Source organism: Pseudophryne corroboree, chromosome 4, assembly GCF_028390025.1.
Source record: "Pseudophryne corroboree isolate aPseCor3 chromosome 4, aPseCor3.hap2, whole genome shotgun sequence".
NCBI classification, from domain to species: domain Eukaryota; kingdom Metazoa; phylum Chordata; class Amphibia; order Anura; family Myobatrachidae; genus Pseudophryne; species Pseudophryne corroboree.
Window position 1 is genome coordinate 498,631,271 of NC_086447.1, and position 27,710 is coordinate 498,658,980.

The 27,710-nt window shown below is 43.2% G+C and overlaps 1 long non-coding RNA gene and 1 other non-coding gene across 2 annotated transcripts; both read left to right on the forward strand.

Annotated features, from left to right (window-relative positions):
• The first annotated feature begins 16,211 nt into the window (after positions 1-16,211).
• On the forward strand, positions 16,212-26,897 carry LOC134911553 (uncharacterized). Its single transcript, XR_010176666.1, has 4 exons — positions 16,212-16,699; positions 21,238-21,394; positions 22,811-22,911; positions 26,739-26,897. It is a non-coding gene; the product is annotated as an uncharacterized LOC134911553 (long non-coding RNA).
• Positions 19,170-19,276, forward strand: LOC134913591 (U6 spliceosomal RNA). The gene has a single exon (XR_010177302.1). It is a non-coding gene; the product is annotated as a U6 spliceosomal RNA (small nuclear RNA).
• Positions 26,898-27,710: the final 813 nt, after the last annotated feature.

The window sequence follows — 27,710 nt, forward strand, 5'->3', positions numbered from 1 at the left end:
CGTACAAACATCAAATAAAAGCAGTTGTGATCATACCCAGGTAGGCGGAGGTAGATAGATGGTATGCAGAAAAAACAGGGCCCCGTTAGTCTGATCTCCTAAACTCCCACAAGGGTAAATTTTAGTCCAAATGCAGGCCTACATTTGAACGGTCCTATAAAAACAGTTAGAGTGTGATTACCAACATCACCTCGCAGTAATACACGAGGATTTGTGGTGTGTGGTTGTGTTCTCTTTCATGTATATGGACAAATCGTGAAAACTGAAAGGAAGAACCCCCAGATCCATCCCATTTAAAAGGGAAGTGTACATGCATTTGTGAGCGCCTGGGCTCAATATTTGTTTTTTTGTTTCTTTGCTGTATTGTTTGGAACTTTTGTGATTCCATATCCAATATATTTCTCAGGCTGCAACACATTAGCGCACAGAGGTACCTCAACACAATTTTTACAGCTGAATTACTGGGTCAGGCGACCCGGGAATTCCGCCATGGCGCTTTCACAGCGCACGTTGACCCGTGTCGACCCGACAATATGCCGGGTCGATACCGGGTTATTTGCGCAGTGTGAAAGGGGTATATGAATCAGACTCTTTTTAAAAAACATTTTTTAGCACAATGTGCCCTCACACAAGAGATCTCCATGGCAATGGGACAACTCAGCAATTTACTGATGGAGGAAAATAACATAGAATGTTAGGGAGCAGCTTCTTTATCCTGTCTGTAAATACCTTCAACTCAAGTTCAGTCCAGGGCCAGGGCTTCAGACATAATATTGAGCTATATGGAAGAGCAGGGAGAGGACAGGCAGATGAATTTAATTCGCTTGTTTAAAAGCTATGATTTACAGGTCAAGTTCAGGGAGCAGTTCCAGATGTGCATCAAATTCTACATGATATGAAAGGTCCACATAATAAACGAAACTCATCAATTTACAGTATCTGTTTATGTATGCTACACAGATTTAAAGTAACTTAATTAAAGTACATTTTTTTTTATTACTATATAATACATTATTTGTATAATATGCAAATCCGATCACCTTAAGTAGGTAGCATTATATTTTCTAAAGGCATAAATGTGACATAATTCTATACATTCATTGCAATCTATAGTGGAAAACATAAAGATGTGTAAAATGATTTTTCTTAACAGATAATTAGGGCCCGATTTATCAACGAGACATAAACCCTTTAGCACTTCCTAAAGAAGTTATGTCCTCCGGCTCCAATACTTTCGCTATTCAATAAACAGTGGTTAACTAAGATTACCGCTGTTTGCCCCTGTACCACTCTTGCCATCTATAGATGGCTAGAGTGATACAGTACCCATTGCTGGCAATGGGGACCCAGTGCTGCATTTCTGCCTCCGGGCATTGCTGGTTCCCTGCTGGATAAAACTGTCATGCAAATGTGCAGACTGGAAAACACAGAACACAGAAGTCTGCTAGCAGCAGAGCGGAGGACGCCGCTGAGGAGGGAGACATCGCTGGAACTCACCAAAGAGGTAAGTAATGCTGAATGCCAACTACATACTCGTTACAGATACTAAATTAAACTTGACACGGGTATTAAAATGGGATGATCAATGGGGCTATTAGTTTTTCACCAGATTTTTCCCAAAACACATAAACCGTCCTCTTTTAGTTTTTCTTTAATGCAATATAGTTACATAGGGCTAAATGTATTATAGTGGCGCGGATCATGCCGCTATAACAATTCCTGCTTCGCCTCATTACCGAGGCGAAGCAGGAAGGGACATCGACAAGATGCATTAACATCTTGTCTGCCGAAGCAGGGGAGCGAAAGCTCCCCCCTTCCGGTTATGTCCCCTGAGCACACACCGCTTCAGCTCAGAGCTGGAGCGGTGTGTCTCCTTGTCCCGGACAGCTCCAGTGCGCATGCGTAGGCTCTCGCTACTCATGCGAGATCCCCTGAGCATTCCAGAGCCAGCACGCTCCACAGCCAGGGGCAGCTCTGTCCCTGCTGTGGTGTATGGGTATCGCCACCTGCAGCTGTCGACGATGGACAGCTGTAGGTGTCGGGCGATGTTGACTTTTCATACATTGTCCTCACATATCGGCCTGCTATCTTTTAGATACATGGGGGAAGCAATATATAGCGCACATAAAGTGTGCTAATACCGCTTCCCCCCCATATCACCAAGTCATACATTTACCCCTTAGAAACATAGAATTTGAGATAAGAACCATTTGGCCCATCTACTCTTCCCATGTACACTTACACACTAGGGTTGATTTTTGTCGGGAGCCAATTTACCTACCAGTGTATTTTTGGATTGTGGGAGTAAACCAGGGTACCTGGAGGAACTCAAGCAAGCACGGGGAGAACATACAGTTAAGGCCATGGTGGAAATAAAACCCATGACCTCGCTGCTGTAATGCTAACCATCCGTACTGCCCTAGTTGTTATATCATTATTACTATTTTGGAGAATTTCGGTCTCTGCTGTGGGGAAGAATTACATTGTTTGGTTTTATTGTACCGTATGTAGCTTGCCAAAAATATTTTCACATGACACAGTCATGAGATTTGACAGTCACAGAGGCTGGCTGGCAAAAGGGGGAGGGTGCCATCTGCCCCCAGGGACGGTAAAATTTAAGTGATCCAGGGCCTCCTGGCTGCGGGAGGCAAACAGAGGTCCACTTGCTTCTGACTGCTCTGAGTTATAACGTTTAACCCACCCCCACCCCCCTGCCTGGCTGCTGAACAGCAGGGGTTATCAGAAAATGTATGCCCCCATAGAAGGCTCTAAGAAAATAGCAACCGCTGACCAATGGGGATCCAGGTGTCATTTCCCAGGACCTTAGGGTCTGGAGAGTGGATAAAGGGGTCGGTGCTTATTGCAGGAGTCGGGCTGCTCTTCCTTTTGCTGGAGTATGTACTGGGAGGGGGTGGGGGGTGGGGAGAGGCTCATTGCAGTTAGGAACAGTTTAAAATAGTGCTATGTGAACTCCCTGCATAAAAAAATGAACTTCTGGGCCAGCTTCACCTCTGGAGAGATTGTATTGGGAGTCAGACACTATCTTCAAACTAAAGCAGGTAACAACTAGTGCACTGGTATTGTACAGTACATCTCCACCTCTGCCCCCATCTCGTAGACACTAGAGATGAGCGCCTGAAATTTTTCGGGTTTTGTGTTTTGGTTTTGGGTTCGGTTCCGCGGCCGTGTTTTGGGTTCGAACGCGTTTTGGCAAAACCTCACCGAATTTTTTTTGTCGGATTCGGGTGTGTTTTGGATTCGGGTGTTTTTTTCAAAAAACACTAAAAAACAGCTTAAATCATAGAATTTGGGGGTCATTTTGATCCCAAAGTATTATTAACCTCAAAAACCATAATTTACACTCATTTTCAGTCTATTCTGAATACCTCACACCTCACAATATTATTTTTAGTCCTAAAATTTGCACCGAGGTCGCTGTGTGAGTAAGATAAGCGACCCTAGTGGCCGACACAAACACCGGGCCCATCTAGGAGTGGCACTGCAGTGTCACGCAGGATGTCCCTTCCAAAAAACCCTCCCCAAACAGCACATGACGCAAAGAAAAAAAGAGGCGCAATGAGGTAGCTGTGTGAGTAAGATTAGCGACCCTAGTGGCCGACACAAACACCGGGCCCATCTAGGAGTGGCACTGCAGTGTCACGCAGGATGGCCCTTCCAAAAAACCCTCCCCAAACAGCACATGACGCAAAGAAAAAAAGAGGCGCAATGAGGTAGCTGTGTGAGTAAGATTAGCGACCCTAGTGGCCGACACAAACACCGGGCCCATCTAGGAGTGGCACTGCAGTGTCACGCAGGATGGCCCTTCCAAAAAACCCTCCCCAAACAGCACATGACGCAAAGAAAAAAAGAGGCGCAATGAGGTAGCTGTGTGAGTAAGATTAGCGACCCTAGTGGCCGACACAAACACCGGGCCCATCTAGGAGTGGCACTGCAGTGTCACGCAGGATGTCCCTTCCAAAAAACCCTCCCCAAACAGCACATGACGCAAAGAAAAAAAGAGGCGCAATGAGGTAGCTGTGTGAGTAAGATTAGCGACCCTAGTGGCCGACACAAACACCGGGCCCATCTAGGAGTGGCACTGCAGTGTCACGCAGGATGTCCCTTCCAAAAAACCCTCCCCAAACAGCACATGACGCAAAGAAAAAAAGAGGCGCAATGAGGTAGCTGACTGTGTGAGTAAGATTAGCGACCCTAGTGGCCGACACAAACACCGGGCCCATCTAGGAGTGGCACTGCAGTGTCACGCAGGATGTCCCTTCCAAAAAAACCCTCCCCAATCAGCACATGATGCAAAGAAAAAGAAAAGAAAAAAGAGGTGCAAGATGGAATTGTCCTTGGGCCCTCCCACCCACCCTTATGTTGTATAAACAAAACAGGACATGCACACTTTAACCAACCCATCATTTCAGTGACAGGGTCTGCCACACGACTGTGACTGATATGACGGGTTGGTTTGGACCCCCCCCAAAAAAGAAGCAATTAATCTCTCCTTGCACAAACTGGCTCTACAGAGGCAAGATGTCCACCTCATCTTCACCCTCCGATATATCACCGTGTACATCCCCCTCCTCACAGATTATCAATTCGTCCCCACTGGAATCCACCATCTCAGCTCCCTGTGTACTTTGTGGAGGCAATTGCTGCTGGTCAATGTCTCCGCGGAGGAATTGATTATAATTCATTTTAATGAACATCATCTTCTCCACATTTTCTGGATGTAACCTCGTACGCCGATTGCTGACAAGGTGAGCGGCGGCACTAAACACTCTTTCGGAGTACACACTTGTGGGAGGGCAACTTAGGTAGAATAAAGCCAGTTTGTGCAAGGGCCTCCAAATTGCCTCTTTTTCCTGCCAGTATAAGTACGGACTGTGTGACGTGCCTACTTGGATGCGGTCACTCATATAATCCTCCACCATTCTATCAATGTTGAGAGAATCATATGCAGTGACAGTAGACGACATGTCCGTAATCGTTGTCAGGTCCTTCAGTCCGGACCAGATGTCAGCATCAGCAGTCGCTCCAGACTGCCCTGCATCACCGCCAGCGGGTGGGCTCGGAATTCTGAGCCTTTTCCTCGCACCCCCAGTTGCGGGAGAATGTGAAGGAGGAGATGTTGACAGGTCGCGTTCCGCTTGACTTGACAATTTTGTCACCAGCAGGTCTTTCAACCCCAGCAGACCTGTGTCTGCCGGAAAGAGAGATCCAAGGTAGGCTTTAAATCTAGGATCGAGCACGGTGGCCAAAATGTAGTGCTCTGATTTCAACAGATTGACCACCCGTGAATCCTTGTTAAGCGAATTAAGGGCTGCATCCACAAGTCCCACATGCCTAGCGGAATCGCTCCCTTTTAGCTCCTTCTTCAATGCCTCCAGCTTCTTCTGCAAAAGCCTGATGAGGGGAATGACCTGACTCAGGCTGGCAGTGTCTGAACTGACTTCACGTGTGGCAAGTTCAAAGGGCATCAGAACCTTGCACAACGTTGAAATCATTCTCCACTGCACTTGAGACAGGTGCATTCCATCTCCTATATCGTGCTCAATTGTATAGGCTTGAATGGCCTTTTGCTGCTCCTCCAACCTCTGAAGCATATAGAGGGTTGAATTCCACCTCGTTACCACTTCTTGCTTCAGATGATGGCAGGGCAGGTTCAGTAGTTTTTGGTGGTGCTCCAGTCTTCTGTACGTGGTGCCTGTACGCCGAAAGTGTCCCGCAATTTTTCTGGCCACCGACAGCATCTCTTGCACGCCCCTGTCGTTTTTTAAAAAATTCTGCACCACCAAATTCAAGGTATGTGCAAAACATGGGACGTGCTGGAATTTGCCCATATTTAATGCACACACAATATTGCTGGCGTTGTCCGATGCCACAAATCCACAGGAGAGTCCAATTGGGGTAAGCCATTCCGCGATGATCTTCCTCAGTTGCCGTAAGAGGTTTTCAGCTGTGTGCGTATTCTGGAAAGCGGTGATACAAAGCGTAGCCTGCCTAGGAAAGAGTTGGCGTTTGCGAGATGCTGCTACTGGTGCCGCTGCTGCTGTTCTTGCGGCGGGAGTCCATACATCTACCCAGTGGGCTGTCACAGTCATATAGTCCTGACCCTGCCCTGCTCCACTTGTCCACATGTCCGTGGTTAAGTGGACATTGGGTACAACTGCATTTTTTAGGAGACTGGTGAGTCTTTTTCTGACGTCCGTGTACATTCTCGGTATCGCCTGCCTAGAGAAGTGGAACCTAGATGGTATTTGGTAACGGGGGCACACTGCCTCAATAAATTGTCTAGTTCCCTGTGAACTAACGGCGGATACCGGACACACGTCTAACACCAACATAGTTGTCAAGGACTCAGTTATCCGCTTTGCAGTAGGATGACTGCTGTGATATTTCATCTTCCTCGCAAAGGACTGTTGAACAGTCAATTGCTTACTGGAAGTAGTACAAGTGGGCTTACGACTTCCCCTCTGGGATGACCATCGACTCCCAGCGGCAACAACAGCAGCGCCAGCAGCAGTAGGCGTTACACGCAAGGATGCATCGGAGGAATCCCAGGCAGGAGAGGACTCGTCAGACTTGCCAGTGACATGGCCTGCAGGACTATTGGCATTCCTGGGGAAGGAGGAAATTGACACTGAGGGAGTTGGTGGGGTGGTTTGCGTGAGCTTGGTTACAAGAGGAAGGGATTTACTGGTCAGTGGACTGCTTCCGCTGTCACCCAAAGTTTTTGAACTTGTCACTGACTTATTATGAATGCGCTGCAGGTGACGTATAAGGGAGGATGTTCCGAGGTGGTTAACGTCCTTACCCCTACTTATTACAGCTTGACAAAGGGAACACACGGCTTGACACCTGTTGTCCGCATTTCTGGTGAAATACCTCCACACCGAAGAGCTGATTTTTTTGGTATTTTCACCTGGCATGTCAACGGCCATATTCCTCCCACGGACAACAGGTGTCTCCCCGGGTGCCTGACTTAAACAAACCACCTCACCATCAGAATCCTCCTGGTCAATTTCCTCCCCAGCGCCAGCAACACCCATATCCTCCTCATCCTGGTGTACTTCAACACTGACATCTTCAATCTGACTATCAGGAACTGGACTGCGGGTGCTCCTTCCAGCACTTGCAGGGGGCGTGCAAATGGTGGAAGGCGCATGCTCTTCACGTCCAGTGTTGGGAAGGTCAGGCATCGCAACCGACACAATTGGACTCTCCTTGTGGATTTGGGATTTCAAAGAACGCACAGTTCTTTGCGGTGCTTTTGCCAGCTTGAGTCTTTTCAGTTTTCTAGCGAGAGGCTGAGTGCTTCCATCCTCATGTGAAGCTGAACCACTAGCCATGAACATAGGCCAGGGCCTCAGCCGTTCCTTGCCACTCCGTGTGGTAAATGGCATATTGGCAAGTTTACGCTTCTCCTCCGACAATTTTATTTTAGGTTTTGGAGTCCTTTTTTTACTGATATTTGGTGTTTTGGTTTTGACATGCTCTGTACTATGCCATTGGGCATCGGCCTTGGCAGACGACGTTGCTGGCATTTCATCGTCTCGGCCATGACTAGTGGCAGCAGCTTCAGCACGAGGTGGAAGTGGATCTTGATCTTTCCCTAATTTTGGAACCTCAACATTTTTGTTCTCCATATTTTAATAGGCACAACTAAAAGGCACCTCAGGTAAACAATGGAGATGGATGGATTGGATACTAGTATACAATTATGGACGGGCTGCCGAGTGCCGACACAGAGGTAGCCACAGCCGTGAACTACCGCACTGTACTGTGTCTGCTGCTAATATATAGACTGGTTGATAAAGAGATAGTATACTCGTAACTAGTATGTATGTATAAAGAAAGAAAAAAAAACCACGGTTAGGTGGTATATACAATTATGGACGGGCTGCCGAGTGCCGACACAGAGGTAGCCACAGCCGTGAACTACCGCACTGTACTGTGTCTGCTGCTAATATATAGACTGGTTGATAAAGAGATAGTATACTCGTAACTAGTATGTATGTATAAAGAAAGAAAAAAAAACCACGGTTAGGTGGTATATACAATTATGGACGGGCTGCCGAGTGCCGACACAGAGGTAGCCACAGCCGTGAACTACCGCACTGTACTGTGTCTGCTGCTAATATATAGACTGGTTGATAAAGAGATAGTATACTCGTAACTAGTATGTATGTATAAAGAAAGAAAAAAAAAACCACGGTTAGGTGGTATATACAATTATGGACGGGCTGCCGAGTGCCGACACAGAGGTAGCCACAGCCGTGAACTACCGCACTGTACTGTGTCTGCTGCTAATATATAGACTGGTTGATAAAGAGATAGTATACTCGTAACTAGTATGTATGTATAAAGAAAGAAAAAAAAACCACGGTTAGGTGGTATATACAATTATGGACGGGCTGCCGAGTGCCGACACAGAGGTAGCCACAGCCGTGAACTACCGCACTGTACTCTGTCTGCTGCTAATATATAGACTGGTTGATAAAGAGATAGTATACTCGTAACTAGTATGTATGTATAAAGAAAGAAAAAAAAACCACGGTTAGGTGGTATATACAATTATGGACGGGCTGCCGAGTGCCGACACAGAGGTAGCCACAGCCGTGAACTACCGCACTGTACTGTGTCTGCTGCTAATATATAGACTGGTTGATAAAGAGATAGTATACTCGTAACTAGTATGTATGTATAAAGAAAGAAAAAAAAACCACGGTTAGGTGGTATATACAATTATGGACGGGCTGCCGAGTGCCGACACAGAGGTAGCCACAGCCGTGAACTACCGCACTGTACTGTGTCTGCTGCTAATATAGACTGGTTGATAAAGAGATAGTATACTACTAATATTATATACTGGTGGTCAGGTCACTGGTCACTAGTCACACTGGCAGTGGCACTCCTGCAGCAAAAGTGTGCACTGTTTAATTTTAATATAATATTATGTACTCCTGGCTCCTGCTATAACCTATAACTGGCACTGCAGTAGTGCTCCCCAGTCTCCCCCACAATTATAAGCTGTGTGAGCTGAGCAGTCAGACAGATATATAATATATATAGATGATGCAGCACACTGGCCTGAGCCTGAGCAGTGCACACAGATATGGTATGTGACTGACTGAGTCACTGTGTGTATCGCTTTTTTCAGGCAGAGAACGGATATATTAAATAAACTGCACTGTGTGTCTGGTGGTCACTCACTATATAATATATTATGTACTCCTGGCTCCTGCTATAACCTATAACTGGCACTGCAGTAGTGCTCCCCAGTCTCCCCCACAATTATAAGCTGTGTGAGCTGAGCAGTCAGACAGATATATAATATTATATATAGATAATAGATGATGCAGCACACTGGCCTGAGCCTGAGCAGTGCACACAGATATGGTATGTGACTGAGTCACTGTGTGCTGTGTATCGCTTTTTTCAGGCAGAGAACGGATTATAAATAAAAGTGGTGGTCACTGGTCACTATCAGCAAAACTCTGCACTGTACACTACTGAGTACTCCTAATGCTCCCCAAAATTAGTAAATCAAGTGTCTAAACGGAGAGGACGCCAGCCACGTCCTCTCCCTATCAATCTCAATGCACGTGTGAAAATGGCGGCGACGCGCGGCTCCTTATATAGAATCCGAGTCTCGCGATAGAATCCGAGCCTCGCGAGAATCCGACAGCGTCATGATGACGTTCGGGCGCGCTCGGGTTAACCGAGCAAGGCGGGAAGATCCGAGTCGCTCGGACCCGTGAAAAAAAACATGAAGTTCTGGCGGGTTCGGATTCAGAGAAACCGAACCCGCTCATCTCTAGTAGACACTGCCACTGTAAAGCGCTACCCCCATGTACACTAACACTGTGGAGTCCCACCTGTTCCCTTACTGTGTATACAGTGAATGCAGCCCCCCTTTGAGCCCACCTGTGTACACTGGTACTATGCAGCCCCACCTGTTCCCACTGACAGTGAAACCATGCAGTCCCACCTGTGCCTCCTCCCTGTGTACAATGCACTTGAATTCCCCATAGAGGTGAGGAGCAGTTTTTGCTTTTTATTATATAGGATTATTTTTCATAAGAACTTAATGACATTCAGATATTGGGAGAGAGGGCCAATTGATACATGTCAACGTGTCGAGTGACATTGAATAGCCTGCAAGTTGCAGGTTGTGCAGCACTTTGTGCGAGTCTGCTGCCATGTAACTGATTGGCACTTAAAAAAATGGGCAGACTCACATAAAGTAATGCACATCCCGCAACTTGCCGCCTATTAAATTTTACCCATCATCACATTTTGAGGAGCAGAGATTATCTCTATTCTGTACATTTATATAACTGCATCAGAATGCACGGTATAGACACCGTTTTACTCTACTGTATAGTTGTTATCAAAATTCTCTGTAATATGTTGTGGTCACCAGTGGATTTTGCATGGGATTATGGCGGCTATAACACATTGTATAGTTTTCAGCAGAATGGTTGTAACATATATAGTGCTCACTAGAATGTTCTGTATATTGTACATTGGCTGTTATAATTGGCTCAGCACTGAACACTGGTCAGATCGGGCTGCGTTATATTGATTGTAGCTCTTTAATATATCACTGATCAATAAAAAAATGCCTATACCCAGCTATCGCCTTGTATGCGCTGCACATTGGGCCTAATTCAGATGTGGTCGCACAGCAGCTATTGTATGCAAATCAAAGTTTTCTTACTGCGCGTTCATCTGAGCAACAGTGCGCATGCGCAGTGACTGAATTGTGATACCGGTCACACCGAGGAATTAGTGCAAAGTGAGTGATAGGTAGAAAGTATTTGGGTAACAGGGAGTGGTTGGGCAAATGAAGGCATGTTATGGCCCTTTCAGACAGATGTCTGGATGTGCATAGCACTTGTGATCTTACACGCTGCTGGAGAGCCCTCTGCGTCCCTGGAGAGCAGCTCTGCCTGCACATCTACACTGGCACTCAGACTCTGCGACATGGCCTGATTTGTGGTGATGGTACCAATGTATCAGTCATTTTATGCCATAGGACAGAAATGATGCGACAGCAGTGAGTGCTCCTATGCTAAGGTTAGCTTCTGTCCTTAGTAGCATATACAGATGGAGCCACACTCATTGAGCATGGCTACATTGCAAGCGGGCGCGAGCAGCGTGCCTAGGCATAGGGCAAAGATATGAATTAGGCCCATAAGGCCCATAATGAAGTGTCTTAAATTTAAACTTAAATAGCTTCATGTCTCTGAGTCAGGGGCATACCACAAATTAGATGGGATACGGTCGTTGGGTCGACACAGCTTAGGTCGACATGCATTAGGTTGACATGGTCAATAGGTCGACATGGTCATTAGGTCAACATGTACTAGGTCGACAGGTCAAAGGGTCGACATGAGTTTTTCACTTTTTTGTTCCATTTTTTGGACTTTTTCATACTTGATGATCCACGTGGACTACAATTGGGATTGGTAACCTATGCCAAACGCAGACACGGTGCACTAATTTGGGTTCCTTGTTACTTTATGAAGAAAACAACACCAAAAAAAAGTCCAAAAACCCATATCGACCTTTTGTCCTGTCAACCTAGTACATGTCGACCTAATGACCACGATGACCTATTGCCCCTATCGACCTAATGCATGTTGACCTTCCATGGTCGACCCAATGACTGTCAACCTAAGTTGAGTCGACCCAACGACCCATACCCAATTATATACACCATAACATACATCTGGACCTATATGTGTGGTTTGCCAGGGGGGGAGGGGGGGAGGAGGGCATCCAGCATTTTAGGAACATTGTATTAATTTAAACTTTTCTGTTTTCCAAATGAATGATACTCAATTTACCTTCAAGTATGTCTTAAAGTAATAATTAGAAGACATCTGGGTTGCTTTAATTACATGTATTACATCAGACCATCTAATAAAATAAGTTGGGTGATTGGCATAATGGTTTATCACAGAAGGACTGAAGGGGTATATTTACTAAAGTGTGGGTTTATAGAAATGAAGATGTTGCCCATAGCAACCAATCAAATTCTATTCATGATTTATCTATCACCTTCTAGAAGATATTAGCTAGAATGTGATTAGTTGCTATGGGCAATATCTCCAGTTTATAAACCGCACATTAATATAAATATACCCATGAGTTTCTTGGGTACTATGATATATTTTATTACAAGTTCTGACTCTAGTAACAAAATGATATATACTGTATATTAACCATATAGCTAGCTTACACATTCAGTAAACACTTCCATATAGCAGACTAGTCAATGACTTTAGAACGCAGAATAAGTACTCAATTTTAAAATCATTTCTTTAATACATAACTGTGAAGTCAGCTGATAATAAATGATTAGTAACACTTCACATAAGGAATCATTTTCTACAAGTTTACATAGGATAGGAGCAATATTTTCTTTAAAAATACATTTAATTTTTAATAAGATGATACTTAATAGTGTTTTAAAAGTATAGTTCTCTGGAATCATGTATCTGCTTGCTCAGTGTGTAGATGTTATATTACACTGCACCATGTGGTCCAGGAGACATTAGGTCCGGCCTATCAAAACATAGGGCAATAATGTGCACAATAACACTTACACTATATAGTATATACAGGAAAGAAAGGCTATAATAATCTGGTGGAAGAGTTTGACCATTAAAGCTAAACAACTTTCATAAGTAATTAGCTGGTATCACTATCAGAAAATTCTAAAAGCACATTAAACTATAAACATAAAATATGTGAACTTCCCCATCTGTGTAACTTTATAGTGTCCCTTGAATTTGTATATTTTGAAAGAAAATAGTTCTTCACAGAGTACAGTTGGCTGAAATCCACACTGTAACAATGGATTGCATTGTTATAGTGTTTAGAAAAGAAACAATAAATATATATTATCTGTATTTTCTACAGAACACAGGAACCAATGTTTTACTTTCCAATCAGAGAAGATTAAAGTTTCCAAGAGAATAGTCATTTGACCTTCAGGAACACTGAGCTTTCTGCAAACATTTTCAGCCTACAGACTCTAAAGCATTGCATGGTATAAGTACAAGAAAACAAAAGATATTCTGAAGGTTTAAATGTTATTTTTTATTATTATTATTATTATTATTATTATTATTAATTTACAGTGACAATGTTGGCAAGTTTTAAGACTCATGTTGTTTGATCACATCCTATAATTACCCATACAGGGCCTGATTCATTGGCGATGTCACACGCAAACAGCCAATGTTTTAGGTCTGCGAATGCATCCAATGTGATGTCGCAGTGTGATGTTTGGTTAGTCCATTCCTTCAGCGCATGGATCACTGATTCTACAATGAATCTCTAATCTCACTGTCAGCATCCCTGTGCCTTCGGATATTGGACAATGAAACATGTCCTCAGTGGTGCCAGTTATTAAGCTTCATACTATAATTTGTAGTAGATACATTTTTCCATTGTAATAAAAACATAAACAACACAAATGTGACACTTTAAATATACGTAGTTGCAAAGTATATTTTTTATATTAAATGTATTATTTTGCTGACATTAAATCTGCATCCTGGACTGTCTTGTATTTAGGTGGCCAATTCTAAGCAACTAGGCAAATGGCAGCTGCTGGCTGGTACTACAACGGGATGCAGTTAAGTTCCTGACAGTCGGGATCCCGGCGGTCGAAATACCAACACCGGAATCCCGACAGCAGTCAAAATGCCGGTGGTCGAAATTCCATCCGCCGCCCTGCATTCCCACCGAGCCTGAAGCGTGGCAAGCACAGCAAGTCCGCGAGGGGACACGCTGCACTCAATGTCAGGATTTTGATTGTTGGGATTCCGGCGTCTGTATTTTGACTGCCGGGATCCCAACTGTCGGGAACTCATACTGATTCCATTACAACGTCTGTTAGCCAAGTAGAGCAATTTAAACATGCTTGGGATAGGCATATCATATGAATATCCCTACAAAGAACTAAGGTTCAAAAATGGTTGAGATTACCCAAAGGATTAAAAAAAGGGGCAGACTAGATGGGCCAAGTGGTTCTTATCTGCCGTCAAATTCTACGTTTCCATGTTTCTAAGAACAGGCTCACAAGTAAATATGATTGGGTATCCTCCTGGGGAGCTAATTATAAGCATGGGGAAAGCGAGTTCAGGTAGAGCACCTCATCAATGAAACATAATGGGGTCCCAAGTTACAGCAGGAAACACTATTGATAATTTAAGGCACGGCACGGTAGTGCAATGATCAGCATTGCTGTCCCAGAGCACTGGGATGATGATCATCTGTTTAATTCAAACCAGGGCCCTACTTGTTGTGTGTTTGTATGTTCTCATAATATTTGTGTACTGTAGGTTTCATCTAAGATGCCAAAGACACACATGTAGGTTGCTTGGCATCTGACAAGATTAAGGGGTCTATTTACTAAGCCTTTGATGGAGATAAAGTGGACGGAGATAAAGTCCCAACCAAACAGTTTCTAACTGTCATTTTTCAAACACAGCCTGTGACATGTTAGGAGCTGATTGGCTGGTACTTTATCTCTGTCCACTTTATATCAATCAAGGGTTAGTAAATAGACCCCTAACCGTATGTGCACGTGAGGTGTAGGGAATACAGATTATAAACTCCACTAGGTCTGATCTAATTGATTATTTCTGTAAAGCATTGAAGAATATGTAGATACTGTAGAAATAACTGATATAATAGTTATAATAATAGTAATAATTTACACACAAGGAACTATACGGATTTAGTAAGATCCAGATACTTTCTGAGACAGTGGCCTTAGTGATAGAGCATGTTCTTATGTGACATACAATATACATGTATACTTGATGTATTCATGTATTTTATTTGACTACAGTACCAAAAGAAAACTACATTTGGCCTAAAAAATAATACAGTTAACTAGGAAGTAAAATAAAAAAAATAAAATGTACTACTTTAGGGGTGAGATAAGGTGGATACAATCCTGAAGAGAGAGAGAGAGAGAGAGAGAGAGAGAGAGAGAGAGAGAGAGAGAGAGAGAATGTGAAGTTGGCCATAGTAACAAATTAGCTTCTAGCTACCAAGTATCTAGCACAGTTTTAAAATGAAAGAAGCTGATTGATTGGTACATATCCTGCTTTGTCAGATATTCACCTATAGCAGTTGCATTTCACATAATTTAATCAGACTGTTTAGTCTTAAAGAATAGACAGAATTGGGTGCACTTAACTATACAAATTCCAACAATTCTCTCCTTAATAAAGTAGCAGCTCCTATTCGATTTTCTGGAAATCAATAAAGTAAACAGATAAAATACATGCCACTTTGTTATTAAGTAACATATATGATATAAATAATATTAAAGGTTAGAATAACATTTAATCACATTTAAAAACAATAATACATATTATCAAATTCTTTCAAGATAGCAATAATTAATGACATGCAGTTGCCCTAAATTGAGGGTTAATACCCTTAGTGATTGTGCAACTGATTTATGTCCAAGAAAAAAATATATTTTATGTCAGTCTTTCATATGCAGTCCTGGATAGGATTCACACAAGTAGGAATTTCCAATATGTTGTTTAGTGTTGATCAAGTGCGCTTTGCTACTACCCCTATGTAAATCCATGGTTTTCACCCACAAAGAATTAAGTTGACAGCCAGCATTCAGTGCCATCCACGGCGTCAAGAGAGCTCGGTCCACAGCAGCATTTACAGGCTGTCGATGAGTGCTGTTTTCTGGCTCTTGCGGTGACTCCCCGCCATGCAACCAGGGACTCAAGTGGTAGTTGTGGAGTTGCTCCGTCAAGTCTCGGTAGGGTGTACTGAAGGGGGAGGGTGTACCCGAGGTATTAGCAAGCATCCAGGATATGCAGTGATATTAAGAAATGGCTACTGCTTGTGTCAGCTCAATCTAAATGCATTTCTCAGCTATTACAGAGCCAGCAGTTTCCTCAGAAGAAGTATCTCTTGAAAGCCTTTCACATAAAGCTAGATATTCTTACCAGTATTTGGTTGCCTCCAGGGCTTCATCTAAGAAATAGAGGCTTGTCACCACATGGCCGTGCTAAGGATTAAAGCTGAGAGGACACTCTACAAAAGACACTATGCTGGATAATGGTAACAAACATAGGGCAAGCAGCAGACTGGATAGGCAGGTCAAAGGTCAACTGCAACTAGTAACTGAAGTAACAGTAGACAGGACAAATATGACCAAATCAACTTGGATCAGGACTAGCTGACAGACTGTAGTGATAGATAATGCTTGGTCCGGGTTAGTTGCTTGCAGACAGACAGTTTAACTGAGCTGGCTCAGGGCCTGGCAGCATACACACAGTAGCAGTTTAATACAGCTGGCTTAGGGCTCACAGCAGATCGACAGTAGTCCAGAGAAAAGCCAAGGTCAGAGGCAAAAGTAGTCAGCAAAATACAGAGTCAAAGCCAAGTCACTAATGAGCAATCAGATACCAGAATAGCAGGTTCGTGTTAAAGCAAACAGAAGCTATCAAGGGTGTATTTAATAATATTACCAAGACCAATCAGCTGCTATCTGTGAAGCTGTGTCAAAATCCACAGCACCTCGGCAGAGAGTGGCATTCCTCTGCAGGATCAGGAAATGTTGTCCACTGTCTCCAGAGCAACTGGCCCAACAGCCAGAAAAGCTGTGATGTCAGGGGACAGTAACCCAGTGAGTATGACGACAGCCGCATGTTCTATATAATGTATTCTTAGTGAAGGTTACATGGTCCAGAAAGGAGACACATTAAGTGGCTACTGGGGTGTGAATTAGCACAGATCCATGACAGTGAACAGAATAATACAGGAATGAGGTAGCAGATGTATTTTGAGAGAAAAAAAGCTGTAAATAATTAAGGAGTAGGTCCAAAGATAAGAGTAGGCAAGACTTTGAAGTGACATTTTTAGTTTTTCCATCGTGCTCATTTCCATATAGCCCACCAATCCCATCAAAGTTGCAGAGATTTGCAAGATTGTTATGTTTCAACAAAGGCTGAACTTGGATATGTATCTATGTAAATACATGACAATCACATGGGAACATTTCTGCAATACAAGTGGCCCGATTTATATGTGTATGGAATTGCACAGCCGCAAGGAAGCGTCTATGCAATTCCATCTAATTAAAATTCTAAATCAGCAGGAGGCGTCTGTTAGAGACAGATACCTCCTGTTAGCATTAGCAAGGATCCATGAGCTGTGTCTCAGGGTGCAGCATCAAATCAACATTTCGACAATCAGATGTGATTTGCGATAATTACAAGCACCAACCAGCCAGCATAAGCTGAAGCTTTCGCAGCCTGGCCATTGGATCCAAATACCAGGGTCTAGGAAGTCCCGGACCCATCACGCCTTTAAAACAGGGCTGACATGCCCCTATTTTGAAGAATGGTTCCGCCCCCACTCCTCCCTCTAAATGCAACAGCATGTCAATAATGACTGGGGGCTGGGAGCGACATCACAAGACCCGTTCTGCATATGTGCAGAACAGGTCTTTCACCTGCGCAAACCTCCAAACATCATATTCGTACATAAACTATCAAAGCATACCCATCTGCATAACATAGTCTCAAAGCCACTCTCCCAACCCCCTGCTTCATGCCTTGGCTATCTATGCTTTGCTCACTTCCTGCCATCAGGCCGCCTTCTGCCTGCTTGCACCTCATGTCACTTGTCTGTCTCGCCCCTCCAGTGGCGCACACAGGGGGGTTTCTGAGTACCCAGAAACCCCCTCTTACGAGCCCAGGTGCCGAGGTCTTTATTTTTTGGGGGCAATGGCAGGTGAGCAGCAGGATCAAAGCCGCTGCGTGTGGCTCCACGGAGAGGCTACTCACTGCGTGCGGCTCCTCACACTGGCAAACAGAGCAGATGATGGAGCTGCAGGCACATAGCAGTGTGGCTGGAGAGCGACAATCACTAGGGAGCGGCTGTCACTCAGCAGCGGTGGGAGCGGTAGTCACTCGGGACAGGAGCAGAGGGAACGGCAGGCACACATGTCTGCACTGACGTTTGCAGCTGCAGACAGTCAGGAGAGGGCTTCCATCTCCAGCTCTGCTTAAGTGTGCATGTAATTGTATGTATGAATATACATACGTGTTTGTGTGTGTGTGTGTGTGTGTGTGTGTGTGTGTGTGTGTGTGTGTACAATATATATATATATATATATTAAACCATGTATATGTATAATATATACATATATATACATATATATATTAAGACATGTATATGTATAAAATATATATATATAGAGAGAGAGAGAGAGAGAGAACTTATCTGGAAACCCCCCCTTAGAAATCCTGCGTTTGCCACTGCCCTCCCCCTAGATTGTGTTCTCGTTGGAGCAGATGCCTTTTTCCCTTCTGTTCTCACAACCCTCTTCTATCAAACATCAATTACAGCTCTCTCCTACTCAGTGACTGTCTATACCCACTCGTGACTGTTCTCTCTTCCACCAGCTGCCTGCCCCTGGTAGTACGCTGATTACTCCTTTGCTTTCTTACATCTCAGCTGTATTGTGTACTGAGAATTGTGCTGCTAATTGTTACCTAACTTTGGGGCTCATTTACATTTACTCATTTAGTCATTTTTATGACACGCCTCTCAGATGTAGCAGTACACGTCCACGCAGATAGGTGTTACCGTCACAATCTCCCTGAAATGCTTTTTCAAAAGTAGGCAAGTATGATACAAATATGAATCAGGCCCAAGGTGCACTATGCTTGCACAAACTTTAAAATTAGCAAATAGTTATAATAGTTATGTAAATAAAAAACAACAATATAAGTACGGATGGGTAAATAAACCATCTAAACTATTTGGTGTAAAACAATAGGTAAACTTGCATTTGTTAATAAAACACTTCTAACTAAAATGACTTCAATGCTTGATTGTGTTAAAATAGAACAGAATGAAAAGGGCATATTTAGCAAATTTAGGAGGATGTTAAATTACAAAAAACAGGTGCCAACAGTTTTTTTCTTAATTTCAGCAAAAATAAAGTTTGACTTCTATTATAAAGGTAGTCAGGATCAATGTGCAAATCCCAAGATATAGCTTTTCATGCTCGCTTCCAGCTCAATTCAGCAGAACAGTTCATTTGCAAAGCTCTGTATGGTTAATGTAAAACAGGCCTGATCCCTATTGTGCTAGCTCCTGCTGTACATACACCAAAATTGGAGCAGTACAGAAAAGATTAGCATGGCGCCTGGGCAAGGATGATACGGAAATTTGTGAAGCTTTCCTTTTTTTTCCATTATTTTTGCAGACTTAAAATTCCACTGGGCATAAAAGCCTGTTCTCCTCTCAATCTGCACTTGGCAATTTTACACACTGTTTATTCATTACCACAAATTCAACAACATTATATAGATTGTTAGGGCATATTTTTACTCTTGTTATTGCAGTCAGTGATATCTTGCCAGTGTTACATTTATGTTATCTTTTCGAAACATGTAGTAAATGTTTAATATATTCATATAATTTACACATACACTTTAATATAATTTACACATACACCCCAAAAATGCTTTACAGATCTCCCATAAAAAAGCACAAATTTTACTAAAGGACGGTACTCTGGGCATTATTCAGCAGTTGATGGACTTGCAAGCCGCTTGTGTTCTGTCTGTCTGCTGAAAATCTGTCTTCTGAAAGTGCAAATGCAGAAGGTTGTGTCAGACACCTCCTCGCTGCACTAGCGGTCCCAGCGCTGTGACCGAGGTCGCAACCTGGCATCAACATCGCGACCGATGGTCTCAATGTTTCTCGCATGCGGCCAGCTGAGTAAGCCTGAGTTTACTCAGGCTGTTCGTTACAGGGCGCCTTGCGAGGTCAGGAAGTATGCATGCAGTGATGCAGACCCTGGCCTTGCCACTCCTGGAAAATGAGGGTTTCACGTCCCCATTTCTGGAAATGCCAGCCGTCCCCACACCACCCACTGAACATCTCTGTCTGTCAATCAGGCAGAGGCAGAACGGGGACTGCATGTGATCGCTCAGGACTAATTCTGCATATGTGCAGAACGGGTCCTGCACCTGTGCACATTTCCAATAATCGGGAATCTGCATGGACATTTAAAACAGCGTCCTGTGCTAAATCAGGCCTTCTATTAATAGGATGTGTTGTCTTATGCATAATTTCGTTTCATTAAAACATTTTCTAAAGCACCACTAATAGTTGTATTTGACATAGTTAGATTTCCAAAGGCTGAACATGGCCCTAATGATGGAGAATAGTCACTAGTCTTGAGCACAGTAGGGATAGTTATATACTCCTGGCCAGGGACGAACTGGGGTCTGAATTCAGCCCTGACATGTGCGTGCAAGGGCACTAAAGTCAGGGGGGCGTGAACTCATGGCACGCCCCCATTTCCATGGAGATGGACGGGGGCCAAGGGTGCATGACCAGCACACGGGGGTGTGCTGCGAGTCATGGGGTCGTGGACTCGCGGCACGCCTCCATTTCTATGGAGACAAGAGGGAAGGCAGGTGAGTGGACAGAGCGGATATCTGGAGGCTGCACTGCGCACGGCCTTCCCGCTCTCTGCCTTACAGGACCGCCCAACAAGCCCATCGGCCCTTCTGGCATTTGCCAGAAGTGCCAGATGGGCAGTCCGGCCCTGCTCCTAGCTACTGATTATATTTTTGCTGGACAAAAATACTTTGGGTCAAAGGATTTCTCAGAACCCCTCTGAAGTTGTAAAGAACTTTTTGGTGCCACCCAGACTCCATGCCAATGTAGCAATGCAGCAATGTAACTGTGGTTTACAGAGCATGCTTGGTGGAGACTGCACTTTCTATTACCATGCACCATAATTGGTCATAAATGCGAAACTTCCTATTTGCCAGGTTGGTGGTAATGGTACATTTCTCCAGTAAACCTAGCATTAAAGTACCTTGGAGTCAGCCTCACTGTTGTAGCTCAGTCTTTATTTCCTCAATTTTCTTTGGGTGGAAAGCAAACAAGTGCTTCACTTGTTTACAAGTGCTTTTCTTTACAGATTTACTAACAACAAAGACTGTTTAGTGCACAACTAGACAGGCAAAATGGTATACAGTTACCAATGCTGAACTGATGGAGACAGACCATCAAGGGCATAAGTATTAAGAGATCCAGTCATGTTACAAGACACATACTGACTTACAGTACATGTCGATCATCACTCCTACATTTTTACCATTGCAATTTATTAACTTTCTCTATCCCGGACAGCTCCTCTGAAAAGTAGCTGCCCGGAGATTAAATATTTTTCTTCTAGGAGTACATCACATTTGTTGACCAGATGCAGGCAAGTGCATAAGGCTGGAAAGTGTCCAGGTGCTGGAACATATCATGACCTGCTTAACATTGCAGCAAGTTGTTGGAAATGGTAATTGTAATATAGTTTGACATATGTCACTGTGATGACTTTCAAAATGTATAACATTATTTAAAAAAACAATATAAGGGGACAAACAAAAAATGTAAGTGTTACACAGCATTATCAGATGGAGGTCTTCTGAAGAATATAGTTATATCAGAGATATCATTTATTAGCATATGTGTGTTTCCTGCTGGGAAATTAGGTGGTTGAGAGGATGCACAACGAGAGAGTAGAGTCACAGAGGAGGGATCGGAAAATGATTCCTTTGCTGCAGTCTATTAAATCAGCCTTATAATGCCAGAAAAAGCTGGCGTTACATAAGGAGATCAAGATCAGAAAAAAATTAAATTTTGGAACTTGATACATTACATAAAAATGTTGTTCCCATAAAGGGCTTTGGAGTGTCAATTTTTTTAGAGAAAATATTACAATAATTAAGGAAAACAGGAGTTCACTGCCAGATCTCCTGTTGTACCTCCATACAGGGATACTTACAAAGTGCAGAAGACATGCAGAAAGCACAGTTTTTTTCTTATTTTACAAAAAGTTGATAAACATGCCTCTAATTGAAAACAATGTACATCATTATTTTCATCTTCCAACTTTACTATCCAGCACATATTATTTGTTCCAAATGGCCATAGTATCATGATACAAGAGCTAATTTCTTGTGTTGTGTGGCATTGTGACTGTCACTGCTCTTCTCTCACTTCCCTGCTTGTACAAGCTACAGACACATTAGGCATACTAAGAATCTTCCAGGTACCGGCTTACCTCCCTCCACATTTGGATTTAGTTTGGCTACTAGGTGTCTAACAGGTGTGGTCTTCACTATGCCGAATGTCGGGATCCCGGCGCACAGTATGCCGGCGCCGGAATCCCGACACCCGGCATACCGACATATAGTCTCCCTCGTGGGGGTCCACGACCCCCCTGGAGGGAGAATAAAATAGCGTGGTGCGCGTAGCGCTCCAACGTGCCTGCAGCATGGCGAGTGCAGTGAGCCCGCAAGGTGCTCATTTGCGCTCGCCACACTGTCTGTATGCCGGCAGTCGGGCTCCCGGTGCCGGTATGCTGGTCGCCGGGAGCCCGGCCGCCGGCATACCATACTACACCCGTATATATTCAGTGAAAATAAAAGGAAAAGGTCATTTAAAAGTACCACAGATATAGTGCGGGATGTAATGACTATTTTGCAGACATGTCTCAGCCTGTGACTGCGTTTGTGTATGCAGTTATAATGGCTCTTGTGGCTTACTTTGACATATATAAAGAGCAACCATAGGTTTGCCCATATAATCCATGGTTCAACAAATGTGTGTCCAATGGTGCGACTTGGTACTCAAGCGGCGGATTAGAGAATCCACCAGTAAGTGTCTCTGTACAAATCACTGGTGCTACAATATTTGCATATTTTCGCAGAACCACTGTACGCAGTCACGATGGAATTTCCACGCATCTCTGAATCACACCCTGAATGCAAAGTCATGGCAGGTCCTGCATGTGAGATGAATAGTGTTTGGGTGAGTGCTCACTCTGTTAGATGGGTGTAGTATGGTATGCCGGCGGCGTAGATATATACTTCTTTAAGTCCCCAGTCACCAAAAATCAGACTGATTTGAATGATATATTAGTATAAAAATTCGTACTCATCACTTTTGCTTTTAGTTATAGATATTGACCCTTACAGAAAGTTTTAAAACATAAAGCATAAATTAATTTGGATATTTTATTCCAGTACTTGCAAATATGTATTATGCTTATGCGTAAATATATAACAGCTTTGTATTTCTGAATCTGTCATCAATCAGCAAGGGCATTGATTGAAGCTGACAGAGAAATCATAATATATATCTATAATCAGCTTCAGTCAATCCTCTGTCAGTTCCCAGACAGTTATGCCTGGAGAATACTTTTGGTGCAGCTCTGGGATAGAAGGATGAGCAGATGTAGTGCTCATCTGGGACCATTAATTCAACTAATTAAGGTCCATGCTAACATTGCTTGCCATCTCTAGTTAACATACATGGAAAATCACACAGAAGTGGGAGACCATACAGAAGGTCTTCTAATATAAGACAGTGTATCTTTTAGTATAACTAGTCTAATGCAGTTTGGACATAAGAATCTACCTTCTGACTTCTGACTGTATTTATGGTATCACAGCATAATAAAGATTGTCTTTGTACATTCTCCGAGCATATCATGTGAAGCAGGCCAGACCGAAGAGTCACTAGAGACTAATTTACCTCTGCGCACTTTGAGCATCATGTCATTTATCAGCTCATGGACCTTTCTTTATGAGTCCTAGAGGAAAAAACATTTGTCTGTAGATATTTCAGTTGGCACAAGTATTCCATTCCTGGGTGACGGTTTCTAGCTTTTTATCATCCTGTAGCCTGAAAGCAGATATCCTCCGAGAGGAATTCCTGGAATCAGCAAAGCTAATTCCTCACCCCCTTACACATTTTCCTGTCCCCAGCTAACTGTACATTTGGAATTGTTGTGGTTTTATAGAAATGATACAAATGTGGTCCATTTCCAAGAAAGCAGATCCTACACTAGAACAGCTGGAAGCAATAAGCTGTTGAGGAAGAATATAGGTAATGTTTAAATGATTGAAACTCTCTGTGACAGAAACTTTGTATCAGTATTGGTGCAAAGTAGAGATGTATGTTATACAATATCCTTCTGGCTTACTCCACTTCCAGTTTTGTGTCATTTATTTAGGTGTGTTAAACTAATCAGCACCTGTTGTAATATGTATGTCTAGTTATGATATCCATACGTACATTCTTTCTAAATGTTCCTGCACAAACAACAAGATGGAAAAAAAATGGCACATCAAAATGCATATGTAATATTGGGGCAGGTGTATTAAGCTGGAGAAGGCATAAGGAAGTGATAACCAGTGATAAGTGCAAAGTGATAAACGTACCAGCCAATCAGCTCCAATATGCAAATTGACAGTTAGGAGCTGATTGGCTGGTGCGTTTATCACCTTGCACTTATCGCTGGTTTATCACTTCCTTATGACGTCCCCAGGCTTAATACACCTGCCCCATTGTTTGTTAGCTCTACCAGCAGCACCAGTAGATGAACACCTCTAGGCCTGTAGGTAATAATTTTTGAACCAGAAACTTACCATAGTCCTTTTAGGAGCACTGGGAATACTGACTGAGCTTGCACTGTAAACCAGGACACAGCAATGCCAGCTTTTCCGAGGCTCCCATGTACAAAATGCTTGGGACCAGAAGAGTTATGGATATCGGATTTTTCTGTATTTTGGAATATTTACATACCATAATGAGATATCTTGGGGATGGAACCCAAGTCTAAACACATATACAAATAGTCTAATGGTAATTTGATGCAATATTTGTAATTTTGTGCATGAAACAAAGATTATGTACATTGAACCATTGGCTGCTTTCACAAAAAGCTGAAGGGGGGTGCGGGCCAGTTCTAGGACACTTGCTTGCCTTTTTGGGGGGGCCGGGAGGATCACATGATTTTCAAGAGCCTCCCGGCCATTCCAGGACGGTAGGCACGTCTGACCTGTGCACAAACATAGATATCACTAAAACCTGGACCGATAGTGTACCTTGAGGACTGAGGTTAGGAATGTCTTAAATCTAGCCCAGGCAGTAAGCAGAATCCAAGCTCCAGTGCACTGTGACAGGGGTACATGTTAATGATTAAATATTCTCTGTAAAAGCACTGCAGGATATCAGCATGATACCAATTTGTGTGCAAAAGCCTATGCAGCTACAATTGTTTTCAGGCTACGGATTCGAGAAACAAAACAAGTGAATCAGCCACCCAGAAATGACTAGAGATGTCCAGCGGAGCCATTGCAAAATCTCAGCAACTGCGTATACATTCGCAGCATCTATGGTCCCACAAATGTAAGCAGAGACATGCCCAGAAAAAGGTCATTACACACCTGTGTTTTTGCCTCCACTCCCCGTTACCTTCCCCAGACTTTCTCTGACTGTCAATCATTTTGAGAATAAATCCTCATTACGAGCATCATCGCAAAAGTACCTTGATGAATGCATAGTGTAGCTGATGCATGCAAAGTTGTCTGATAATTACGCAGCTGCATAAATACAGACATCGTGTACAAACTGGAATCAGACCCTATGTGCGCCCTATATAAATAACTTAATATTAATAATTTATTTTCTTTGTAAATGACTCCCATTAATGTGGACTGATCCTCTTTACTTTTAGTACCAGTGCATCAATGTGCAAATATACGTAAGATATGCTCTGCCAACAGGCATACATTCAACTCTGCAGCAGCCCCTTATGCCGGGTACACACTAGCTGATGTGTGTACCCGGCGATATTGGCTGCGGCAGGGACCCGGCGGGGTGTCGGCATTGGCAAATGCATATACACTTGCCGATGCCGGTGTGAAGGGAGTTATAGGGAGAGTGGGGGCTGCAGCATGGCTCTCGTTAACGTGGTCTTCCCTCAGCTGGACTGTTCAGACGAGGGAGGTGGTCATTAACGATGTACGGGAGCGCGCACCGTTAACGACATTAAGTGTAAACACTAGATGAGACAGTAAAAGATATTGTTCAGAATAGCCCTTCAGAGCGATATCTTTAACTGGGATGCAGTCAAGATGCCGCCGGCCGGAATCCCGGCGGTCGAAATACCGACGCCAGAATCCCGACCGCCACAATCCCGACATATTCTCCCTCCTGTCGGGATTGTGTGGTCGGGTTTCCGGCGTCGGTATTTCGACCGCGGGGATTCCGACCGGCGGCATTTAGTACAGACCTCCTTTAACTTTCTCTTCTAGTATGTATGGGGTTTAATTTTGAAATGGGATATTAGCACTTCTGTTGTGATTGATGAGCCTTATTACGTCATTTATACAGGAAGTTGCATAAGAAAAACATTGAATCTCTGCTGTGGAAACAAGTCTTGGTATACAGTATAACTGTATCTTTTTAATAAATGCAATGCTGATAAGTACTTATCAGATCAGCCCTTCCAACTCTCCCTCTTGGCTCTTACCCTGTTCTGTCATCTTTCCATGGGATTCTTTGCAGTGTAATGGTTTTTAATTCTTCATTTGTTGTTGACTAAAGCAGTAAAACAATGCTCCCCTGACAGTGATGTACATTACAATGGCATGATGCCTAGGGTAAGGGGAGTAGGTGAAATATGAGACCATGTGAAGAACCTCTGTATTCTGATGGGTAACATTTCATATCCCTGAACCCTGTGCAAGCTTCAAATAACTGGAAAGCTTCACTCTTGCTTAATATTCTGCCAGAGATATTATTCCCATCTGCAATTCCTTGTGTTTTCATTTTAATATCTCTACCAGGTATTATTCAAGCAATATTGGAAGAGAAGGAGTTTTTAGGAAGAAAGATAGAGCGAAACAACGAGGGAGGAAAAGAAAGATATTTCGTTTCTCATGCCAAAGTTTATTAGCATGCTGTTTTGTTCTAGTCCTGGAGTTTCCTGTGCTTCAGTAATGAAATCCAGGCACATAGTTGTGCTTTCTGTCTGAAGACATCTGCATGTTTAATGCATACAGAGCTATCAGGAAACTAAACATTAAACAGCTTTGCATATAATCAAGACTATTTTTATTTGACATAAAATATTTTCATACCATATTCAGTGTTTCCTGAGGTGACAGTTGAAAGCACAAGGAAAAATGTTGAAAATTAAGGTTTGTAAGCAGTCAAATTAGCCATGTAATGCATAGGCTTATTGTAACCACATTATATCAAACTGAACTGTGGTATATGCAAAGAACAGCGGTAATTCAAATCCTGTTACATATTACACATAATTAGTAAGGAAGTTGAATGTTTACACAGCTTTGAGCTTTTTAAGAAAAAAATAATTTGGGTACCATTTATTATAATACAGTATATATATTGTGTATGACTGGCAGATGAGACATGGTAAAGTCTGTTGGATGAATGTGCCTTTCTGGGTCTCTGAAATCCCTTGTATCATTTGGGATATTATAGAAATGTACAGATTTTTTTCCTCTAGCATAAAGGTATTTAGGGCCTTATTTAGCTTTGATCACTGTTGAGACAGAAATTGCGATTTTCTCGGAACTGCTTCTGCTAAAAAATGCATGTAAAAAGCCGCCCAGAAAGGTAAAAGATGCACACCGATGCATTTGCAAATTTACATATGCATTTGCATAATTGCGATGCATATGCAGAAATCGAGAAGCATTGGCAATTCCGGTTGACTCGTGCATACACAGGATATACGCGGCTGCAGCGGAGCCACGTTTTTAATTGCAGCTGATGTCAGATAGATACCATGG